The sequence below is a fragment of the Panulirus ornatus genome, chromosome 19 (genome assembly GCF_036320965.1).
Source record: "Panulirus ornatus isolate Po-2019 chromosome 19, ASM3632096v1, whole genome shotgun sequence".
Classification (NCBI taxonomy): domain Eukaryota; kingdom Metazoa; phylum Arthropoda; class Malacostraca; order Decapoda; family Palinuridae; genus Panulirus; species Panulirus ornatus.
The window spans coordinates 1,741,865-1,751,864 of NC_092242.1; the positions used below are offsets into that span (position 1 = coordinate 1,741,865).

Below are 10,000 nucleotides of genomic sequence, written 5' to 3' on the forward strand. Positions count from 1 at the left end.
GTGTGTGTGTGTGCTTTGTGTATCCCTTCATTATCAAACTATTTTCTAAGTATGTGAGGAAAGTTTGAAAAGTTCTATTTTCTCGACCAGACCCATCAGACATTATGATGAGACAAAGGATAACCAGACAGACGATTCATCACACAGGAACATGCTTGCGCTACACTGCGCTCCGGTCACTCTCCAGTTCTGATCCTAAAATATTAGTATTTAATTATCAGGTTGTGTAAAAGGTCATTCTCAAAGGATATTCTGCCCCCAAACTTAACTATAGTCACAACAAGTAATGATACTGAGGATAGATTTCCAGTAGAATTAGTACATGTTGAGAGTAAATACCCAATAAAATCAATACATAATGAGAATAAATTCCCAGTAGAATCAACACATTAGAGTAAATTCTCAGTTTGGAACATGGAGAACAGGGAACAAAGCGGTATTTCAGTGCTGTCGTTTAGGACGAATGAAAGTTCTGAAACCTATGAATATTCACCCATAATGATTATTTGCATAAAATTGTATGATGCCAGAGGCACCCACCTCTAACAATCTCTAAATTCCTGTTGGGGATTAGTAGTCTGACCTGGCCATCCATAATGCTAGCGGTGTCTGCTTTCACCATCCATAATGCTACCGTTGTCTGCTCTGGCCATCCATAATGCTAGCGTTGTCTGCTCTGGCCATCCATAATGCTAGCGGTGTCTACCCTGGCCATCCATAATGCTAGCGGTGTCTACCCTGGCCATCCATAATGCTAGCGGTGTCTACCCTGGCCATCCATAATGCTAGCGGTGTCTACCCTGGCCATCCATAATGCTAGCGGTGTCTACCCTGGCCATCCATAATGCTAGCGGTGTCTGCTTTCACCATCCATAATGCTACCGTTGTCTGCTCTGGCCATCCATAATGCTAGCGGTGTCTACCCTGGCCATCCATAATGCTAGCGGTGTCTACCCTGGCCATCCATAATGCTAGCGGTGTCTGCTTTCACCATCCATAATGCTCCCGTTGTCTGCTCTGGCCATCCATAATGCTAGCGGTGTCTACCCTGGCCATCCATAATGCTAGCGGTGTCTACCCTGGCCATCCATAATGCTAGCGGTGTCTGCTCTGGCCATCCATAATGTTGGTGGTGTCTACCCTGGTCATTCATAATGCTAGAGGCATACGCCACGCGGGCATTACGGAGCATAATGTGGGGCGGCATAAAACATGGGTCGGGTACGAAGCCATTGGCCTGCACGGGGCGGGTCGGGGAAGGGGGATCTGGTGGTGGGATGGGGGGTGGGGGGTTATGGCTCTTGGGAGGGGGAGAGAGATCTGTCGGGAGGAGGAGGTGGGGGGCTAATTGCTGTCATCAGGATGGCTAGTGAATAGGCTCTAGCTCTAGCGTGGAATAGGTGACTGAGAGGCAGGAGAGAGGAATGGAAAGGTGAGGAAGAAGAGAGAGAGAGAGAGAGAGAGAGAGAGAGAGAGAGAGAGAGAGAGAGAGAGAGAGAGAGAGAGAGAGAGAGAGAGAGAGAGAGAGAGAGAGAGAGAGAGAGAGAGAGAGAGAGAGAGAGAGAGAGAGAGTGTTCGAAGGGAGATAAAGTTAAAAGAGGAGGAGAGATGAACGGAAGGGAGGGCTGGGAGGGATGGAGAGAGGGAGGGAGGGAGGGAGGGAGAGGTTATACAGCGCCTGCTAGAAAGTTACCATGGCAGTCCATCCTGCAGCACTACCGGGGTGCCCTCTGAGATTTTGTCGTGGCAGCAGCTATTGTTGCCGTGGTGAGTGGTGGGCCTCCCGTCTCTGTGACCAGTATAAAGGTAGATGTAAATAATCCGACTGCCGTCCTAACTTAACCTCACCATAGCCATTAAGTCTCCTGTGATCTGTCCTCACCTTGTACAACCTTGAATCCTCCTTACAGTCCCATTTTGCCACCTCATTCCATTGCCTAACATCCTTCTCCCTAACCTTCCCATCCACCCTTTATCTCTCCTCTTCCCTTCCTTCCTTATTCCATTCCTCCCTCAGGAGCGCAGTAGCGGCCTGGGTTTGTGGGTGAGAAGGTGAATTTGCGGATTAGGGTGTTTAGGTGTGTACGTCGGTGTGTACGTGAGTAGGTGGGTGAGATAAGATACAACATGAACCCATCAGCCAACCAAGGGTTCAGTCAGGTGTGGTAACACCAGATTTCTGCGCTACCCTGCATCCGCGGCCTCCCCTCCACCCTGGCCTTACACCCACTCCTGAGAGAGAGAGGGAGAAGCTAGGTCGTGAGTCGTGTGAGAACGCAAGCAGCTGTAACTATGGCAAATGTTTATCATATGTAACGATCTTATGGAGACATTTGATAAGTTATAATATTCTTCACTATCTCTGGCGGACATTTGCATGATTATTTTCATCGATATCATATCACACACACACACACACACACACACACAAAATATATATATATATATATATATATATATATATATATATATACAAAGCAATCCCGTATAGTCGTTCCAGTGTCTATTTTCAAAAATCCATTAACGTTATCCTCATTTTTCCAGTCGTTCGGAATTTTCTGTTGGCGGTCTCTGGTTTTCATGAACTAAAATCAAAGAGTTTAACAAAATGCGTCGAGCGCTCTGGTTGGGGCTTGGAAATTTTGCTTTTCATTTCTTTTATGATCCAGAACAATAGTCGTCATAAACTTTACGTTACAGGGACCGAATATCGTCAGAACTTTGGTATGACATCAGATGATGGCATTAAAGGGGGCCAGAGACCATAAGGATGTTTTCTAATGGAAGAGATAAGTGATATAGAAACCAAGTTCATTCTCTGGTATTCAGCGACACAGGCGATTCAACGCACTCGACCATCGGCTCCAAATCCTATTGACCCATAAAGCCAAACCCCCACGTCCAGAGAATGCCTCACTCACCAACACAAATACTTATCTAGACGTGTTCATGTGTGTATGTTCGTGAGTACGTGAGTAAGGCTATTGTAGCCATATATCTGCATAGGCATACCAAAATCCGTAGTCATGTGTGTATATATATGGGCTTTTCAAAATATGAACAAGATTGAATACTGAAAGGAAATATATATAAAGGCTTACCAGTGTAGGTTTAACAAAATACTCTGAGAATCATATATATGTACTCAAAATGCCGTCAAGATGAAGTACAAAATAAGGCGTAAACCTATATACATTCGTGATCATGTACTTACATATATGGTTACAAAGGAATACAAAGAAATCTAATCAGTAAGCGACCACTAGGTCCATTCAACGCTGTTTGTGATAGCAGATGTCGGAGAGGTCAGAAACCCAAATGTGGCTGAAGAAAAACGTTTGCCAACGACTTGGTCTCCATTATTATGAGGTCGATAATTCGTATGAATGGAAAGATTCTGTTTGCCCTGTTTACTGCTCTTGTGCACTGCCTACTTGGTTTTAGGTCATCAGAGATTTTTACCCTGATTTTTTTCTTCCTTTACTTGTATTTGAACAGAACTCATGCTACAGATTGCCTTCTCGTTTTTACTTTCAACATATAAAACTTTACAATCTGAAGTTTGTTTATATCAGTTTGAAGCTGTAAACGTTCAATATTACAGAATTATTTCCCAGCTTAAAATCGTCTACTAATTTGATGTTTTGAAGCCGTCTGTAATCATTAATGTAAAGGAAAAACAAAACCAGTTCCAAGACAGAACCTTGTGTCTAACCATTCTGAGGGTTGACCATGAATGAAGGCTCAGTGTTTATGGCCAGTCAGCCAACTTTCTAACCACCTGAGTACAACTCCATCTATATGACATGAATTAACTTTACCACCGGGAAATGAAATTCGCACTTCCGAGAACGTGCAGGTGTACTTACAGAAACACAGAATACTATTAGGACACGAAGGTGTATGTCTATAACACACACACGAAAACACGAACACTTACACCACCGTTCGTGCCGCTGGGTAGAACAGCAGGAGCCCAAAACACAACCCCAGCCGGGAAGACGGACTCCCATCTTTCTCTCAGCCTTCCCTGTGTGGCTGTAAAACACCCGACACTCACCCCACGTAGGTTCCCCGGAAACCAACCAGAGAGGAGTGTGAGTTTTAGTACAGATGCTTTCAAACAGCTTCTCCATAGCGGAAGAAAGTCCGATTTTACGGAGAGTTTGGCTTTTGATGTTCCTTGTCGATGGAAGGAACGCCGGGATACGGTGGGAGGCGGGAAGTGAGTGTGGATTTTAATGGCTGTGTTTACGACAAGCTGTTACTTCCTCGAATGAAAGTACAGAAAAAAAGTATTTGTCTTACCCGTTTATCTATTGCGTTTGCTTTTCCTACCAAGTTGCTAAAATGGGTGCGAAGCCTTCTTACTTATCTTCTGAAACAGATCATATATCAAAGAACAAGTTGAGTTTCATCGTTGTGATTTGCAATATCTCGGACGTTTCATAATTTTTCTCAAACATGAAAAAGTTTTAATCTGTAAAACTTTGAAAACAATCATAGCCACGAGTTATAGGCCGATGAACTCCTATGACGCTTAACTACAGCTGACAGTGGTGCTCCTTGAGTGCGACAGCATAACCTTAGGTATGATGGCCTATCCTTTGATCTGACTCTTAAGGGACCTACAAAAAGGTCATGCCATCATATCCAGGGCTCGTACGGTCGTACTTAAGGGTCGTACTGTCGTCTTTAAGGGTCGCATCGACGTACTCAAGACATCAAATGATGCAACTATTAAGATTCTTGTTATAAACAAACACTGAGCAGCTGGGTTTGTGTCCCAGCCTCCTGCTCTTGTTGCTTAAGGAGTGGTTTGTCCAGCATAAATTTATATACATCTAAATTGTAAAACCTTTTGGTATGGATGTTCATAATGAGAGAGAGAGAGAGAGAGAGAGAGAGAGAGAGAGAGAGAGAGAGAGAGAGAGAGAGAGAGAGAGAGAGGAGTATTTCTTTAATAATTTGAGGATGGTGTCAAAAAGAAAGAAAGCATATGAAAAAAAAGAGGTAAAGTTGGATTTTCACTGTCAAGACAAATTGTTCTCAATGAACAGTAAGATTTACACAATTCAACCTTCAGTGTTAGTAGTCTGAAACGCTCTGCCTCCTGGGGGAATGTGCCTGTTCCTCAACTACTTCTCATTCCTATTCATGAAACCAGTAATATCAAACTGTACTTTCCTCTTTTATTTTACTATCGATGATAAATCTAGTAAATCACAAACGTACATACAACAATCAGTCAAGTCTTCCAGTTCTTCTCTGGCAATGACATTGTTCAGCACTTTGGCTGAACTTTAAACCCAGTCGCTACTGAAAAAAATCAAACCACAAAAAACTAATATAAAATACAAAATCACAACCGCCTTCACTGTGGTCTGGAGATGTGAGAGCTTCAGTTGTGAGTGTGTTCACAGCCAGATACTTGAGATTAAGGACTGCAGTCTTGAGAGAATGTCGAGTGTCTTGACTTGATCAACGTATACTGTCAACACCTCTTAAGGCGGGTGATACTGCCCAGGTGAGATATGTAAGGATAATGTTTACGGAGGTTGGCACGGGTTCCGACCAGCGTTTGAACTGCTGTTAGCTCCTGAAATCTACTGGAGTTTTTCCACTATAGTGACCACTGCAAAGCTTTTTAATAACTGGAAGTCTTTAGCCTTGGAAAACAATGAAACGACCATTGAACACTGCGATACGATCCATGAGCACGACGGTAAGGCTCATGGGTATGATGGCCTGACGTTTGTCCTGATCCTTAAGGTTCAAATCAAAGGTCACGTGATCCTACCTAATGATCGACCCGTCATGTTCAAGGATCGTACCTTCATGCTTAAAGATTGTACCATTGTGCTCAAAGGTCGCACCGTCGTTTTCATGGGATGAAGACTAGACCCTCCAGTCTTCACCTTTATGTTATCAAATACCTTTCTGGTGGTCGTTGTGGTGGAGAGACTCCTGGGATTTCAGCAGCTTACAGTTGTTCAAACGCTCGATGGAATCCGCACCAGCAGCAAACGGTTCCTCCACAATACTTCATTCTTTAACATGTTAATCGGCAATAAATAAATTTGTTATCATTCAAGAGAATGTGCAAAATGAGTCTAATGAAAATAGTTATTACTGATACCATAAGGTGCGATGTGTTACCTTCCTTCACCCGAAGCAATTCAGATTATTGGGGGAAAATATGCTCACCATCATCGACAGATCCGTAGAAACGGTCATTCAGCCGTAGATAAGTTTTTCTTGAGTGGCTACGACTCATCAGACCTGACAGTTGTTGGTTCCTGCATGGCACGGCTCCAAACAGCCTGGTTGACCAGAGAAGCAACGGTGATGGCTCGACAGAAACTGAGTTGTGGGAGTTGTGACGAGCCTATAAAACCAATTCCAAGTAGACACGAGGTAGGGGGTAAAGGGGATGGAATGAGAGAGAGAGAGAGAGAGAGAGAGAGAGAGAGAGAGAGAGAGAGAGAGAGAGAGAGAGAGAGAGAGAGAGAGAGAGAGAGAGAGAGAGAGAGAGAGAAAGAGAGAGAGAGAGAGAGAGAGAGAGAGAGAGAGAGAGAGAGAGAGAGAGAGAGAGAGAGAGAGAGAGAGAGAGAGAGAGAGAGAGAGAGAGAGAGCAATATTGTTCCACAAGTCCCTAAGTTTCACCTGATGGAAACATAAACAACCCTGACTTGTTTACATTATGCTGGTGAGTAAATGACACGTTCCATTTACGTGTCGTACTGTAGAAGAAGATCCGAGTCTTTCACATTTGATTTCCTGACTCAACTTTCCTGAGTATATTATGAACATAGTGTAAATCTTTCACACCTAAATATATTATATGATGATACACGTTTAATCAGTATGCTGCATTATTATGATCTTGATCATTCTCAGCGATGAACTATTCTGAATTATACATCATTCTTAACTAAATGGTTCTGATCCTGGTCACTTGCCAAACCAAACTTCTGGAGCATTATAGCCATATGATGAACCGTTCAGGACTTCTTAGTACGTTAAGATGAATCTTACTGATCATCAGAGTTCTTCGTTGAACTGTTTACAACTTTATATGTTAATGTGAGCTTTCTGAACATCATCTTCCTTAGTTGAACGTTTGTCAACTTTAGGTTATGCTAAAGCCTTTTAGGCATTACAGTCCTGTGCTGAATAGATATGAACTTTATAATGCTTTACACGGAACTACGAAAATTGTGGAATCCTGAGCAGAATGTAAATTTCTATCCTTGATAATATTCTCTCCTGAACTATCCTGAACACTGTGAAGTGTTATGGTGGAGAGCATAGTCTTCTCTGTCGAGCTGTTTCGCTTGCCTACCTCTAGTGATTTTTGTTCTTCAAGGCCAGACCTTTGAGGCCTCTGCCTTAGAGTGCAGGATACCCTAAGAAGTACCTCTGGAGTCCTGTGATCCTTATACCTCAATCTAAGTAGCATTAGTCACTCCTGTATCTTATCATGACACCAACACAAAGGAATGCAGAGAATAACGTACGACTGAGTTCTTTAGTCCTGACCACCTCAGATGCATACAAGCTTTTGAGATATCTACACAGACAGTGAGAGCTTCTGCTTAGCAAGCCTGAGGTACATATAAGTAAATCAAGATTACTTTTTAACTTAATACTATTGGGATCTGTTGGGAAAAGGTTAAATTGTTCATATAATAGTAATTTCAAGGCCTGATATTGAGAAGGAACGGCAATATGGACGAAATTAAATAACATATTTTCTTTTAAACAGAATACAAATACTGTGTGGGAAAACAGGCTGTATTGTGATGCATTTTTTGTGTATTAATGTGTCCGTAATTGACAAGCCGTGTAAAATGTCCAGGTATAATTCACAATCCGGTTACAATGACCAGTTGTGGATACAGTGTGGACTTCGGGTATAGGTGTGTATTTCGTGATCACAGCACACAGATGTGTGTGTAATGTATTATCCAATTACAGAGGTCGTTACGACCTACACATTTGTCTACAGTGGACAACTGTGATTACCTCGCACACGTCTGCTTATCGTAAACATAAATTGGCTCCATCAGAAAGCAATAACGTCCATCTCTTTAAACTGTCATACGCCATCACAGTACAGTGAGCGAGTATCTCTTAATATGGATTTCAGGAATCATTTTTTCGTGCAAATAATCGTGCATTTGTTTAATATATCTACAATAGCGGCCAGTGTTCTTTACCTACAAAAGTGTTTCCTTGTAATCAGGAATTGTTCGTTTACATAAGCATGAGTTGATAAATGGAATCGGCACGTCTTTGTTTACAGATGCATACCTTCACTTACAGAGGAGTCTTTGTTTACAGTGGCAAGACTTGATAAACAGAGGCATGTCTTAAACTACATAAGTACGGTTTGTCTCTGTTTACCATGGGATTTTCAGCTTTATAATCACACTGATGAAAGTTTTAACAGTAGCGCCGTTTGCCCCTCTGGAATGTCCTTATTTGACGGAGCCAGTTCTGCGCATGGAACAGACGGGCTGTCCAGTTGTTGTATTTTTTCTATGAAGGTAAATCTTTCTCACACAAATCCTCTCACAGCACAGTATTTCTAATCGTCTACGACCATAAGTCATCATCCCAGGCACGCTGAAGGGGAATGATCAGTCTTTCCAGAGAGGTACTTGTGGTGTAGTTCTGGAATAAACATAAAATTGCAAAAGAATCACATCGAAACTCACTCGCTTGTCACTTATTGTAAAACCCATGGCCCATAGAGGCCCACAACGTTGTAAGTGGTCCCACACACACTCCCTCCCCTCACTGGCTTGTCAATATGCACACTGAAGCCCAGCTGCTTCCAGTCCAGACCTCAGTCCCCTCTACCAGCACGTGGTGGGAAAACGTATCATACTTGAGGGGACCTGTTCAATTTTCCACGTCCAAATATCTCATATTGATTTAGTATTCCAACCCAGCATGCATATCAACCAAACCGATTTGCTTCCTTTGATATCTATATGCTTAACTTTAAAGAATGCATCACATTCTTGATATACAGTCAAAGTTATTGACTAGAGATTCGTAATTTTTCCAGGACTGTATCGTGCGGTGGGCAGCGGTGGTGACGCAGGCGCCAAGGGTTTGGCTCTCGTGTCGCGCTTGAACCGTCTCACACGGGCCGCTCACCCCGTCCGTAGCAGGTCGTAAACGTCCTCCATATTGTCTGCCAGGAGATAACTTACTGGTATTGGAGGGAAAATATTTTTTTCTCTCTTTATGTGTGGAAGAAAATTTCCAAAACATTCTCAGGGGCAAAATTATGCTGGAAAGCACACGGAAGCATCGTAGATATTGGGAAATACGCACACACACACACACACACACACACACACTCATACAAAGGAATACTTCCATGCAAAACGTACGTGTCTTCCAGAGGCCACACTGATCACCCCATTTATGAAAGAAAAAACTAACAGGTCTTCAGTGTGATAGGCGAAAAGAGAAATTAGTGAGGCCGACTCATCCTAGCCCAGACCAACCGGCTATTATCCTCCAACATCACGTGGAAAAAACAATACATACAATAAATACCTCAAAATACTAATTTTTTCCTCATTTTCTGTACTGAGGAAATTATTATTCGAATGAAATGTGTTAATTTTTTACTCCGACTGAGCTGATCAAAGAGAATTTTGAAGCGACTCTGATCTAGATTTGCCTGGCATTTGAATATGATATGAAAATACCGCCCAAGGCCGTTAAAGAGGAGCCAACGGTGTGAGGATTTACTGTTACTCTTGTCATCTTTCTTTTCTTCTCGTAAATTTTACCAGTTTCGTGATCACGTCTTTCCTCAGTATTAACGTCATGTCTTCCTCAGGTATTAACGTTATGTCTTCCCTGAAATATTAACGTCATGTCTTCCTCAGGTATTAACGTCATGTCTTCCTCGAGGCATTAACGTCATGTCTTCCCTGGAATATTAACGTCATGTCTTCCCTGGAATATTAAC

The 10,000-nt window shown here is 42.5% G+C and overlaps 1 protein-coding gene across 1 annotated transcript in view; it reads right to left on the reverse strand.

The window, feature by feature from the left end:
• The window catches only part of LOC139755306 (roundabout homolog 1-like), a 432,853-nt gene extending 424,002 nt beyond the window's left edge, over window positions 1-8,851 (reverse strand). The window contains exon 1 of the mRNA XM_071673426.1: window positions 8,724-8,851. The gene's annotated coding sequence lies outside the window, so the exon portion shown is untranslated. The remainder of the gene's footprint in view (window positions 1-8,723) is intronic.
• Window positions 8,852-10,000: the final 1,149 nt, after the last annotated feature.